The sequence below is a fragment of the Temnothorax longispinosus genome, unplaced genomic scaffold (genome assembly GCF_030848805.1).
Source record: "Temnothorax longispinosus isolate EJ_2023e unplaced genomic scaffold, Tlon_JGU_v1 HiC_scaffold_88, whole genome shotgun sequence".
NCBI lineage: Eukaryota > Metazoa > Arthropoda > Insecta > Hymenoptera > Formicidae > Temnothorax > Temnothorax longispinosus.
The window spans coordinates 13878-28983 of record NW_027270758.1 but is presented as its reverse complement, the minus strand read 5'-3'; the positions used below and the strand labels follow the sequence as shown (position 1 = coordinate 28983).

The following is a 15106-nucleotide window of genomic DNA, read 5'->3' as shown; positions in this document are numbered from 1 at the left end:
ATGCTGTTATTGATACAATGGCCGTTGCAATGCCTTATTAATATAAACCTATGATAATATTAAATATAAGATCGGACTATGTAGACCGCTCTAAGTTTTAGAAGCCATAATAATAATAATAATAATTCATAAAAAATAAGTATATAGATGTTAGTATAATATAATAACAAATAAATATATAAATGCATTTATATTTTATAACGTTATTTTATTTGTATCAACATTTTCTTTATTAGACAGTTTATATATTTTTTTTGATTTTTTCTTACGTATGTTATTTTCTACTATCTCTTTGTTAAGTTTTCTCAGTCTTATATAAGTTCTCGTGCGAACTAAACACGCAATAACTTCCTTAGGAAAAATATTATTTGTTTTTATTGATACAATGTCAGTTAATTTTTCAAAGATCTTATTTTCAGTGCTAAAAGAATCACCATGGAATTTTACAAATTCTGTATCCATGACTTCAGCTGCTTTTAAGAAGTCTGCGGATGGATACATGCAGTTTCCTCTTGATATTGTACAAAGCCAATCATTAGGTGGATTGGGTAAAGACTTTGTTGAAATTCCTAAGTTAGTATAGCGATTTCGGAATCTATGAGCTACATAACCGGTTATATATAAAAGTGCATTCTTTTCTACTATCTCTTGATTAGTGATTTGTTCAAAATCTTCAAGTAATTGTATTTCATGACAACTAGGCTCATAATTACTTAAATTTTGCACTAGAAAAATGAATAATTAGTACATTGATAATATATCTCAATTTTATCAGTAATTTCGCTATTTATCATTAACTTTATACATAGATGTATAAAGTTAAGGACAACTATATACATGAACATAATGAGACCGGCGGCGAATCTTTTTTAATACAATACAATGATTAATATAATACGATGGGAAGTTAAATTCTAAAAATTCTGCAATGATCCGCCATGTGTCAAACGCTCGGACACAGACTCCCGTTTATGCCTCCTGCGATTTGAACCCGGAAGACAGCGTGAATTAGATATCACTCTACGGCCTTCCTCAGTCTTGTCCGCTTCTGCCTCTTGCAAAAGTTCCTACAAAGCACACATATCAATCTATACATCTTAACACAATAGCATTTTTATGTTCAATACATAATATTTCAAAGCCCGTACGTACTTTAAAAAGATTAGACTTTCCTTCCCGATCTTTCGGACATTTGTATGTTATAGCTTCATCCAGTAAAGCCCGTAACTCATTATCATTTAGCATAGACAGAAAGGAAGGCTGAAGGCACATGCGGCGGCTAACAATCTAGTTTCTGTAAACAAAATATAGTATGTAGCTTATTAATAATAACTTGGCACATTTCAAGATGGTCAAGACAAACCTCTTATCGTAGTAGCCGTAGATTCGTTGGGCCCAAGAAACTACGCGGATCACTTCCCCTTGTGGCCGAAGGCACGGTGGAGCCAGGCGCGTTTCAAAAGTTGGGCACACTCTGGGTATCTCAACGACAACCAATTGCGAACTATTGGTGGAGGACGGTTTGTGGAGGACGGTTCTCTGGCCGGCTTGCCGAATTTGAGGCATCTGATACTGCGCGACAACGCCTTCGTCACGTTCTCGGAGTCGTTGGATCGCCGGTTGGATCTAAGCGAGAATCCGCTCATGCGGCGGCTAACAATCTAACCTCTTACATATCACGGAAGTAGCCATGTTGCTTTTTACATTTGGGGAGGCTTTTTGATTGGTCAGAAGGCAGCCATTATTTTAGACCACTGCGCATCTCGGGAATGAAACACCTTTCTTTTTACATCATGGTCGTTGATTACATTATTCGTGGTTGTTGCGTTCCGCGTACGCGTTACCGGTTCCTACGCTTTGTTGACAAATACATTGTGGGATTAATAGCAGAGAAGAATTCTCTCTGTTGTTATTATTAATAGTATTTCGTCGTTGTTCGTGGCTCATAAGCTATTTCGCAAATAGCTTACAATCTCATCATATCTGTGAGTGAAGGTTATATTGTCGATATATTGCGATATCTCTGAGACAATATCTTCATTATACAAGTATGTGTAGAGAAAGGACATTTTGGATTGAATTTGATGATGGAAAAATTATAGAAAATAAACGATGGCCTACAGGTGCTAAAGGTATTTATATTATTTTTGGAAAAAGTTGGTAAGAAATAATTTATACAAGCAACGTAATATACATGCATATTTTACATAAAAGCAATGTCCGGCAATGTGTATATATATATATTTACAACTTCAGACACATTTCTTTATAAGGTGTAATTTTTTTCTGTTAAGATTAAGATGCGTAACACTACAAAAAGGCGTGATATCCGTACAAAATTACCTTTTTTAAAAAAAAAGGTAAAAAAATGCGCCAAGTACACGCATAGTAGTACATATGTATTATGTTGTTACCTCGAAAAAAACAAAGTGGTAGTATTATACCTCGAAATAACACCCTGTACATACTGTTTATACAATGCGTAATACTACAAAAAGGCGTGATATCAGTACAAAATTACCTTTTTTAAAAAAAAGGTAAAGAAAGGCGCCAAGTACACGCATAGTAGTGTATATGTTGTTACCTCGAAAAAAAAAAAAAACAGTGGTAGTATTATACCTTAAAAAAATCTAAGTAACAAGTGGTAGACGAAATCTTTGTATCTTGAAAAATCTCGAAAAAACCTAAACAGTAGTATCTTCACCTCGAAAAAAAACAAAGTAGTAGTATTATACCTCGAAAAAACCTAAGTAACAAGTGGTGGACGTAATCTTTGTATCTCCAAAAATCTCGAAAAAACCTAAACAGTAGTATCTTCACCTCGAAAAAAAACAAAGTAGTAGTATTATACCTCGAAAAAACCTAAGTAACAAGTGGTGGACGTAATTTTTGTATCTCCAAAAATCTCGAAAAAACCTAAGCAGTATTATTTTTATTTCCAAAAAATTATTACTCAAGTGATACACATCACAAAATTACGTTACCTTATCAAAAAATGAGTCGCGTTTCAAGTGATCTATTATTACAATTACAAAAAAGAAATGATATCTCTTTTTAAATTACAGCGCCAATTACAGAGAACATACACTGAGAAAAAAAATTTGTCAATCCCAAGAAATATTTAGTCCGATACGTTCAACTAACCATTTTAGTTAGTTAACTAAACATTAGTTGAATTAATTAATTCTTGATTAAAAAAACGAAATAAATTGTTGAAACAACTAATATTTAGTTAACTAATTAAAATGTTTAGTTGAACGTATCGAACTAAATATTTCTTGGGATTAACAATTTTTTTTTTTCTCAGTGTATTTTTCGAGATACAAAGATTACGTCTACCACTTGTTACTTAGGTTTTTTCGAGGTATAATATTACTACTGCTTTTCTTCGATTAGAATAAAAAAATTGAATCATGAAGAATTACACAGAGGTAACAGTACAAAATACAAATATTTTATTAAAATATTTAACCCAACAAGGGAATACAATGTATTTAAATACAAAGTTTATATATGTATTTTAAAAGATTTAATCGCATCCCAAAGAATTACAGAGGTAACAGTACAAAAAATAAAAATATTTTATTAAAATACATAAATTTTTCTTGTCAAAAAACTTGGCGCTGCTAGAGAGAGAGAGAAAGAGAGAGAGAGAGAGACCTTTTACAAATGTAGATATTACTTATTCTATACTTATTCTATACTTAATTCTAATCGCTTTAAAAATCTAAACTTATCCTAACTTATCCTATACTTAGTAATAAACCGCATTATTCACCGTCACACACACACACACACACACACACACACACATCGCCCACACCCACTCGCTCGCACATACACACCAGGCTGACCTAATTTTGAGGTCTAGCAGCGCCAAGTTTTTTGACAAGAAAAATTTATGTATTTTAATAAAATATTTTATTTTTTGTACTGTTACCTCTGTAATTCTTTGGGATGCGATTAAATCTTTTAAAATACATATATAAAATTTGTATTTAAATACATTGTATTCCCTTGTTGGGTTTAAATATTTTAATAAAATATTTGTATTTTGTACTGTTACCTCTGTGTAATTCTTCATGATTCAATTTTTTATTCTAATCGAAGAAAAGCAGTAGTAATATTATACCTCGAAAAAACCTAAGTAACAAGTGGTAGACGTAATCTTTGTATCTCGAAAAATACACTGAGAAAAAAAATTGTTAATCCCAAGAAATATTTAGTTCGATACGTTCAACTAAACATTTTAATTAGTTAACTAAATATTAGTTGTTTCAACAATTTATTTTGTTTTTTTAATCAAGAATTAATTAATTCAACTAATGTTTAGTTAACTAACTAAAATGGTTAGTTGAACGTATCGGACTAAATATTTCTTGGGATTGACAAATTTTTTTTCTCAGTGTATGTTCTCTGTAATTGGCGCTGTAATTTAAAAAGAGATATCATTTCTTTTTTGTAATTGTAATAATAGATCACTTGAAGCGCGACTCATTTTTTGATAAGGTAACGTAATTTTGTGATGTGTATCACTTGAGTAATAATTTTTTGGAAATAAAAATAATACTGCTTAGGTTTTTTCGAGATTTTTGGAGATACAAAGATTACGTCCACCACTTGTTACTTAGGTTTTTTCGAGGTATAATACTACTACTTTGTTTTTTTTCGAGGTGAAGATACTACTGTTTAGGTTTTTTCGAGATTTTTGGAGATACAAAGATTACGTCCACCACTTGTTACTTAGGTTTTTTCGAGGTATTATATAACGTCCATGGGCATTCTGGACATAATATGGACATCCATAGGATATTGTGTGCTGTCTGGGTATAGTTTTTGAGTCTAAGTTTGAGCGAGGAATTGAGACAGAACGTTTTTCCTTTCCGTCGACTGAAAAATGAGTTGTATGAGAAATTAAAATAAAATTTAATTGATTAAATTGCCCAATTTTTGAATCTCCGAATGAAAATTGTACATAATATATCTGAATTGTAAATAATAACGCCATAATTATAAATGTTATAATTGTATAGATAACATGTTTTATAGTTTCTATCATTCATTGTACATACATTTTATTATTTAATTATTCGACAATCTACTGATTATTTATACTGAACAATTAAGAATCATGGATAATAATTGTAAATACTCAGACGATTCTATTATTAAAAAATTTACTTTCATCGACTTATATAATAATATAAAAGCCATAGAAAAACCATGTAATTGGGCAGACATTAGATATGATAATTGCGTTTCGTTCGTGGAAATGTTAGAGAATCGCAGGAAGGTGTAAAAATTGTCATAATGAACACCTTAGAAATTAATGTATTCTATAATAATAAGTTAATACCTTGGATAACATTTGATAAAATTAAAGCGCTCGAAGATATATCAGGGATAATACATTTGTTAGAAGGACTAAAATTGTGATAAGAACTATGAAGATTTAAATAAACATCCGTTATTAAATTTTTTCATATAATTTATTATCAATAAATGTTTAGGATAAATTTTCATATTCTCGGAATTAAAAACAATAAAAATACTAATTACCTATAGATAAACTTTATTTCACTGTATTATTGCATTTCAATCTTGTTAAATGTTTAATATAAAAAGTCGTTAATGTAAACAGTCTTCAAAGTTTAGCGTTTTTACGGTTTTGTCGAGTTTTCAATCTACTAGCAGATTTTAGTTTATTAATACGTTTGCTAAAAACTCAGCACGAATTATTATATAAAAACTAGCTACGGACTTCGTCAAGGATTCCATATGTTCAGAGCATCCAATAAGAGGAACCGACAACTCTTGAAGTGCATAACTTATTTGAAAAATTGTATCGCAGTTGATACCTGCCGAATTTACGGTTTTCAACACAGTTCTCTCCATTTCTTCTATTAATTCAATTAACCTCTCAGAGGGATAGATTAAATGTCCACGCGACAATAAAGAAATTAGTTCATGATTTGCATGATCTGGATTGTTGATTGGATGCTTTGAATGCAATCGGTACATTTCGTCCACCTATGCGATTTCCTCACAATATATCCAGCCATGTATCCCATTAAAGAACGTTGAACCTCTTCGGTCTCACTCTGCTCCGGTTTTTTGTTACTTGTAACTTGATTAGAAATATGATTTTCTGGATATTTCCCCATTTCAAAATACTATCCATAATTTCTTGGAATTCCTGACGTCCGCTATGGTCTTGAGATAAATCTTTGAAATTTATTAAAGAATTTAGCATTTCGCCTCCAGCAACGTTACTCCCCTTACTCGGTTTAATTAGAGAATAAGTGCTCATCAATCTGAACATTTGGCCAAACAATATTGAATCAGGGTGGTCATTAGAACCACACACTCCTCTCGCTAAGCCAAAGAATCGTTCTAATGCATCTGATTTAATCTGGATGTCATTAAATATTTATAATTATTTTCATACGTCAAGAACTGAAGGATCTCCAGTGTTGCACTCAATGTGACTTTCAAACCATGACTGGTACTATCTGACAGAAAGTTATAATTATGGTTCTTTGCCTCTTTCTCCCATTCTTTCAAATAAATCAGGAAGTTTTTGATTACTTGATGACTTTGAGTGTTAGGTTTTAATGCATCAGATGGCGTCCGAGACATCATAACTTTTATCAATTTGCCTATCCGTTTGATAAATTTTATTGTCGGTTCTGCATCTTTGAGATTAGAGTTAAATTTTCGAAAAATTTGCATCGCAGCAGCTACACGATCAGAGAATAACTGAAAAGAAAAGAACATGAATGTAACATAGTGCTTATTTCATTGGAAATACAGTTAGTTACTTACTTCAAACGCCAGAGGAACATTCATTTTTGATAATACAAAGGCTTTAGATGATTTGCAGTCAATTTATGTGCCACTTGTAGACCATAAGGATTATTTTCACAATCTAATATTGCCTGCCAATGGCTCATTTTTATAACTCCATCAGGTGTCTATAAAAAAAAAATCAGTTAATTAACTCTATACTTTTAGGAATGGCTGTGGATTTTATTTTAAAATGTCGAAGAATGTTTACCCATGTTTCCGGATTCTTTATTATAAAATTCCGTAAGTTTTTTATTAAATGGGGGAAGTCGGAACAAAACCACAACTTTCGTTTTATGTCGTATGGATGTTCGCAAAACACATTCTCTCCCTCTATCCCAAACCTTTTCCAAGTACTTCGATTCCAAGTTGCACCGTCAGTGGTAATAACATCACACTGAAAACCGCTTTGTTCAAGGAGCATCAAACACTCCAAAATAAGGCAGTGCAGCACAGAACTTTTTGCACAACCTTTACTCAAGAAACAAGCAAGTGCTTGTACCCACTTTCCTCGAAAGGGTTGAAACATGAAAACCAGAGCGTGATCCCCCAATTCATGTTTCTGATCGTGTGGGGTATGATCACCTAAATTAACGAAGCCGTGAAATTGACATGAATCCCTGTCAAAGCGTAAGTTCTCCGCCAATTTCATTTCGTCAATTAAAAGAGCTCCTGTATAATGCATAACATTTGGATAAATTGGGATTTGGGGAGAAAAAAAAATTTTAATTTATTATTTCCAGTGACATTGTTTTACCTCTTCTTTCTGCAGGATTCTTTTGCTCAGATTGTTTTTTCAATAAGTCGAATGTCGCGGGATTAAATCCATAGGCACTTCCCATACATTTTAAGTACTTATTTAGGGTACTTTCGTGAGGTAATGATAGAATTTTATGTGACCTCATGTGATCATACAACTTTTTACTTTTGATTCTCATCAATAGACACTCATAGATCCACTGTTGTGTGTACCTTCGACCTTGGTCAGGAACTTTTGCGGCATCAAAGCATGCCTTGAAAGCTTCTCGTTGGGTTGGAGGTAACTTTGACATTTCTTCATCAATTATTGCTTGTCTCACTCTAGCACACTTTTTCTTTTCTTAGCCAGTTCAGTGGTGAGTTTCGTTAACTTCAACAACGAGAAATCACCCATAAGATAATACAAATGAGGTTCACATACCACGTATAAGTGAAAAAAATATTGTACCTTTTTCTCTAATCTCTCATTTTTAGCTTTTGATTTTTTATGACTTTTTGCTTGTTTTCGTTTCGAATTTTTTGTTTGTGTGCTCGCTTCAATGCATTCTGTTCCTTGCAACAATTCTCTTTCGAAATTTTGTGCAAAAAATACATCGAACTAAACCATATTTGACACGAATTTGCTTAGACTGAACATATCTGACGCACAAATCGGAATATCTATAACACAATGTAATAACAATAACAATAATATTTTTAATGCATACTCACAAGGCAAACAGAGTTTTTTCATAAATTACCTATCTTTCAATCCAGTGCCATCACATAAAAGTAAGTTTTGAAAGAGTTCTATGTTCTTTAATATGTTATTAACAGTCGTACCAGGTTTCAACCCGGGTACAGATGTAGAATGTCCATTTATGAAGACCTGACGATGAATGAAAAAAAATTAGGTTTGGTTCCAATTAGGTACCAGTTCTTCCTCTAGCAATTATAAACTTACCTCAACGGATCCATCTTTGTGGATATAAAATGTTTCTTCGGTGGACCAACACTAGAGCCCCAGTATCCAACCATTAAACCATTTTTCAAAAGAACCTTACTCCAGCCATCCGGTAAAGTTCTTGCTTCCAATTGTTTATACATTTTTTTAATGGTAAAAACGTTTGACGTTTCACTCTCTTGTGAAATTCTACTTGTCCGCGAAACGTTCTGATCTATTATTGGTATTTCTTTTGAAACATTGACATTTGTGTCAGATGATGGATGAATGCATTGTTTTTTAATTGTTGGACTAAGAACATTGCCAATTGGATTTTCATCCGTTGAAGCAATTTCCAAAAGTGTCTTTCTAGTATTTGACTCATGTGTTTGTCTCATAGGTGTGAGATTTACATCTCTTTCTTTGAGAATTTTTGACGAAATTATCACATTTTCATGGGTTGATTTATGAGTGCATGGTTCCTCGATTACTGGATTAATATTATTGGTGATTCCATTTTCATCAGTGAAAACGGTTCGGTATTTTCTTTTTTCGCTACTTGACGTGTATGATTGTCTGTCATTGAATAAGGATTTGACATCTCTTTCATTAAGAATTTCACGTGTTGATGAGTTTTGAAAAATGTTAAAAATATTAATAGTAGAGGGAAATTCTGGAGTATCATTACTGTGATTTCATCAACTTCGACGTTTGGTGTTGGTGGAGAAGAATAAACTGGTATCTATTTTAGAGGTACGAAAGTTGAGAAAAAATTGTTTGTTTTATTGACAATTAAAATTTTTCTTTATGCTTATACTTACAATTGAAGTGTGTGCAAATGGAATCGCATTAGTTTTAAAGAAATTTTGCCACGACTCATGATGTGTTTATTCCACCTGGTAAAATAGTTTGATAATTTCTTATGATGTCCTCCTCACGAAAATGGAGTTCACAAAGGAAATCAGAATCTTTGGCTGCACGACCGATAACTTCTTCCCATTTCTTTCGAAGAGAAAGACTCTAATAAAAATTAAGAAGATGTTCTATAGTGATCTTTCTCTCCAAAAAACTCGACACAAATATATTTCAATATTAGAATAAATACCTTGTTTGGGAATTTGAACAAACTTTTATTAGGTATATTAAGCAATGTATTTTTTTCCTTTCACAAGCACGCCCTGATTTGCAATCAGGATATGCACACACTTTTGTCATTTTTCTATGCACTAATAAAAACTCACAATTTGTCGAAAACCAACATCATGGAGAACCGTAAACATTTTCTTGAAAACCAAAACAGAACTAACACACGGACGAAAGTTCGTGTAGGTGTGAGTCCTGAGAGACGAAAGCGCAACCTTGCGGAGCATTACCAAACTACTATCTGGCTCGGCATTCAGTCGCACATTTTGACGATTTCTCCATGCTAGTTCGGCCTCCTTATCTCTATTCTTCATGAGTATAAAGAACAGATTCCATGCATAAACTAGGCTGCCAAAATCACAGCTTAAGTTAACGGCTTCTAAATTACCGGCATATGGTTACGGCCTCTATAAATCAGCCTTTACGTGGTAGACTACTTCTTAATTTGATGTAAAGGCGCAATTCCACTGAAGAAACACTAAGCGACATGTAGTATGCCACATGTCATCTGGTGTCGCCTTGATACGCGATTTCAAACCGTGCCACAAACTCGATGTCGCACGAGAAATTTGTCGCCCAATGTCGTATGCGCCTTAATTGTCATTTGTGTTTATAGTATGCGGCTAAATCAATTTCATTGAAGCAACATCAGTATCGTGTGTCATGTCTTTGGAAACGGTAGCAGCAGCTGCTTATTTGGTAATAGCGTTAAGTGGTAAGAGAAAAAACGAAGAAAACCAAGGTGGTCGAGAAGAGAATTATTTATTGGAAGTCAAAAATCTCGAAATAAATTTTTTAATAAATTGGTTGCGGACGATAGCGCTTTATTTAAAAACTTTGTTGTTAATGTGTTGTTTTTATAATCGGAACTTTTATTGTTTCATAATTCCGGCGAATTATGATAATCCTCAATAAATAACGTAGTTTTCTCAATATTCCACTCCATATCGCTTGCTACAAGCCGCACCGACTGTCGGATAACTGGCGACATCTTTCAACCAATCTGAATCTTGTTGAAAGATGGCACATGCAACCGGCAACACCAATCACAGTGTAGCATGCTACATGAAGCTTTATGTTGCTTCGGTTGAAAAATCCATGTCGCATGCGTCATTGCCGCATGCGACATGTTGCCCAAATGTTGACTCAGTGGAATTCCGCCTTAAGTGTTATACAGTGCTTTCCGAAAGTTCGGGGTCACCTAAATAATTTGTGAACGGTTTGAAATATAGGATTGAAATTTATAGGGGTACTATGGCACGCCGTTTGCTATTTATTAATAAAATTTTTTAATTAAAATAAAAATAAGTAATTGATTTAAACTGAAGTAGATAGTTTTTCGGAACCATTTTTATTATGTCATAACATAATAAAAATGAATTAAAATTATGTATTCACGTAAAATTAATTCAAAAATAAAAATTTTATGAATAAATAGCAAAACGGAGTGCCATACATAGAGAAAGGTACAGTTTATATGTCGAATTACTTTTATGTCAAGACATAATTTAATTTATTTTATTATATGAGATAATATTAATGTATTTTTATTATGTCGTAACATTAATAATGTAAATAATAATGTACTGCGGCTTGTTTGTAAAGAAGAATGATATTTGACGTGTGGACGGATGTGTGTGTTAAGTAGAATTGTAAACCAAGTCCTTTCTTGGCGTATAGCTGAAATAAAGAAATATATTATGTCGTAACATAATAATAATTGCAGAAATATAAATTATGTAAACTATCATAGTAATTCAGTAAATTAAAATTATGCTACAACATAATAAAAAATTCACGAATTAAAATTATGCCATGGTTAATATAATTTTAGTGAATAAAAATTATGCCATGACACAATGAAAATTGAAAATTAGAATTACGTGCTACTATCATTTAATCCTAGATTTCATATAAATTTTAAATTAAAAGAAATTTTTATTATGTCAAGACATAATATTTATTGAGAATTCCCATTAGGTACATAATTTTAATTCCTGAATTTTTATTATGTACATAATTTTAATTCTTGAATTTCTATTATGTACATAATTTTAATTCTTGAATTTCCATTATGTACATAATTTTAATTCCTCAATTTTTATTATGTACATAATTTTAATTCTTGAATTTTTATTACATTTTATTACATATGTACATAATGGAAATTCAAGAATTAAATTATGTACATAATAGAAATTCAATAATTAAAATTATGTACATAAAAATTCAAGAATTAAAATTATGTACATAATGGAAATTCAAGAATTAAAATTATGTACATAATAGAAATTCAAGAATTAAAATTATGTACATAATACAAAATCGGCAATTACAATTATGTGCATAATTTTAATTCCCGAAAAAATTTTATGTCATAACATAAAATAAATTCAGAATTAATATTTTGTCTAGACATAATTTTAATTCTGCATTTTCAATTATGTAATAGTTTAATAATAATTCGATGAATTATAAATATGTTTAGACATAAATAATTTCTTTTCTTTGAGTATCAATTTAATTTGGTAGAATTTGTATAATAGTATTAAATAGCAAAATGGCGTGCCATAGGATACAATAGGATCACAAAGTCTATTATTTAACCACAAAAACCGAGACAAAAAACACCCAGGTCCACACCCCCGGGGGACGGGGGGATGGAGGAGCCAAAAAATCTTAAATGGCATGTGGTGTTGAGTGAAGGCTCGTTTGAAAGGGATTTCCGAGACGAAAACAACGCGATGTCGCCGAGGTCTGTACGATTTTTTTTCGCGGAGTTATGATCATTTGAACATAGTAGTCAGCAGAGATAAAGACCCCACGGTTTGTCACTTCCGTGGTAGTTAACGACTCCAAAACCTCTCAGGGCTGCGTTCGGAAACGTCACCCGGGTATACACGGGTATACTCCCTTCTCCTTCTAACTCGCTGAGATAAAAATAGGCTATTGCCTGGAGCTAAAAAATGACGCCTATTCGGAACTAATTCTTTAATGGAATTTTATTGATTTATACGATCATTTGACACTAAAATAAGTTAAAAAACGAAAATGCTATTAAATTAAGGGGTGCACTTCTGAGATATTAACAAAAAAGATCATTTTCCATTGTTTTTAAAATATCTCGAAAACGACGCAAAATACGAAAAAAATACAAGACAACTTTTTTGTAGGAAATAAAATTTTACATAGAATACGTATATAAAAAGTTTCTTTTGGATATCGGAAACCCAAGAAAGAAAATTAAAACAAAATTAAAAAATAACGAAAATTTTGGAAAAAAGATTTTTTTTATATTTTTGCGTATAACTTTTTTTCTAGCAGTGTAAGTGATTTTTTTGTTCTGAGATGAAAGAAAGTAGACATTCTAACGAAAAAAATGCGGGGTCGAAAATATTTTTACGACCAATAGTGACCGAGATATCGTTCATGCAAGTTGAATGGTTTTAGTAAGTTTTTCAGTGTTTTGCTTTGATTTTAATTTAATGTTATTTAAATTGTTTTTTTTTTACAAATATCAATAAAAATACATAACTTTTATGCGTCATCTACAATAGCCGTAAGAATATGCAGTAAGGCATAAACAGTAAGCTATTGACTAATAAGATTTTTACAATCCAAAAATAATTGACTGTGGTTGGTCAATAGCTTACTGCTTACGTCTTACTGCATACTTTTACGGCTATTGTAGACGACGCATAACACTATATACATATATTTTACTGCCTTTTATTTGCGTACACGTTTCAGTGAATCTCAAGTTTTGAAAGAGGGTGGCTGATATACAGTTTGTAGGAGAAGACGGGGGAATTGGCACTGGATAATAAGAACTCTCGTAATATAAAATGACTGTCGCGCGTAACAAGTTCGAACCTGCGTGTGAGCGACTGTCTGTCGAACACTGCTCCTCGCGCCGTATGAGTATAAGTTATATTAAGTAAAATAAATATTCGGTGATTAGAATATATTTATTTATACGTTTTCCTTTAACTGGTGCCAATTCCCCCGTCCTCCCTGCAGAAAAAAATGTCGAGTGAAACGTGTTTTTTTTGTGGTGGAGATTTGGTGACTGCTTCGAGCAGAGTGATAAAAAAGAAAGGCATTACATCGCTGATAGCAGCAAGCATTAGCAGAGAAGATGAAAAACATGAATTATATCTACTGTAGAGAGCATTAAAGCACACGATACTTGCTATAAATCATATGTAGCACCATCAAATATTTCTGCTGAAAAAAAGAGAAAAAGAATCCAAGAAGATTTAACATCTCCCGGAACAAGTAGACGAAGACTTTGTTTTAACTTTGAGGAACTATGTGTGATATGTGGAGAGGAAGCTGGAAATAATTATTTACGAAACGTTAAGAAAAAAGGAAAGCTTTCTTTAGGCGCAGTTCATATTATTCAATGTAATGATATGCAAGAAAATATTGTTGAATTTGCTACTATGAAAAAAAACGCAGGTGGTCAGATATATTGGACCGAATTTTAAATATAAGAAATATCAGCTCCGTTAAAGCAAGATATCATATAAATTGTTACATGAATTGAAATTACCAGTAACCGAGAGGCAAGCTGGAAAACGTGAAAGCAAAGAAACAAGTGCGATAATGAATCACATACACGCATTTCTTACTGAACACAGAGAAGAGTGTCAATTTTCAATGGAAGAAATTCTTGTTGATTACGAAGGCGAAAGGCCAACTCAAAAGTGGATTCTCCATAAAATAAAAGAAAAATACAAAGACGATATAATTATAACAAATCTGCAAAATCACTCGCCAATAATATCTTTAAGGACACAGGACATAAAATTTTGTACGACAAGTGGTACGACAGTAGAGAACAAAATAGTGAAGCTGAACGCTTAAGATTAGTTAAAGCCGCTGCTGAAATTATTGTTGAAGATATCCGTTCGCAAATATACTGTAATGATGAATATCCTTCTCCTATGCAGTTTTTTAACAATGCAGAGACCGACATTCCAGACACTTTACAGACTTTGCTCGAGACGATTATTTTAAAAAATAAACATGGTGATACAGAGAAATGGAAAGCAAAAATAGTAACAATCGCACATGCAATTATATGTGCTGTCAGACCTCGATCCTTCTTATCATCGATTCAAATTAGTCTAGCATCTTTTTATTAAAAAAATATGGTTCCAGTAATCTGTTAGATTTGCTGTCAGCACTTGGATTTTCAGCAACGTACAAGGAAGCTAGATTGTTTGAAATTTCTGCTGTCATGCATCCATGTTTACAAAAAATTCCAGATGGCTTCACTCAATTGTTTTCGACAACGTTGATCACGATATTTGCACATTGGCTGGAAACGATACCCTTCACGCAATGGCTGGCATTCAATGTATAACACCACTTGCGAAAATTCATTCGATTTTACAATTCCGAAAGTGAAATCAATGCCATCAAGTGTAG

At 32.4% G+C, this 15106-nt stretch overlaps 2 long non-coding RNA genes across 2 annotated transcripts; one reads left to right on the top strand and one right to left on the bottom strand.

The window, feature by feature from the left end:
• Positions 1 to 218: 218 nt before the first annotated feature.
• LOC139825074 (uncharacterized) lies at positions 219 to 1688 on the bottom strand. The gene is made up of 3 exons (XR_011735453.1): positions 1364 to 1688; positions 1153 to 1294; positions 219 to 1067 (listed from the first exon to the last, which is right to left on the bottom strand). It is a non-coding gene; the product is annotated as an uncharacterized lncRNA (long non-coding RNA).
• Positions 1689 to 1993: 305 nt separating this feature from the next.
• LOC139825075 (uncharacterized) lies at positions 1994 to 2720 on the top strand. The gene is made up of 2 exons (XR_011735454.1): positions 1994 to 2132; positions 2295 to 2720. It is a non-coding gene; the product is annotated as an uncharacterized lncRNA (long non-coding RNA).
• Positions 2721 to 15106: the final 12386 nt, after the last annotated feature.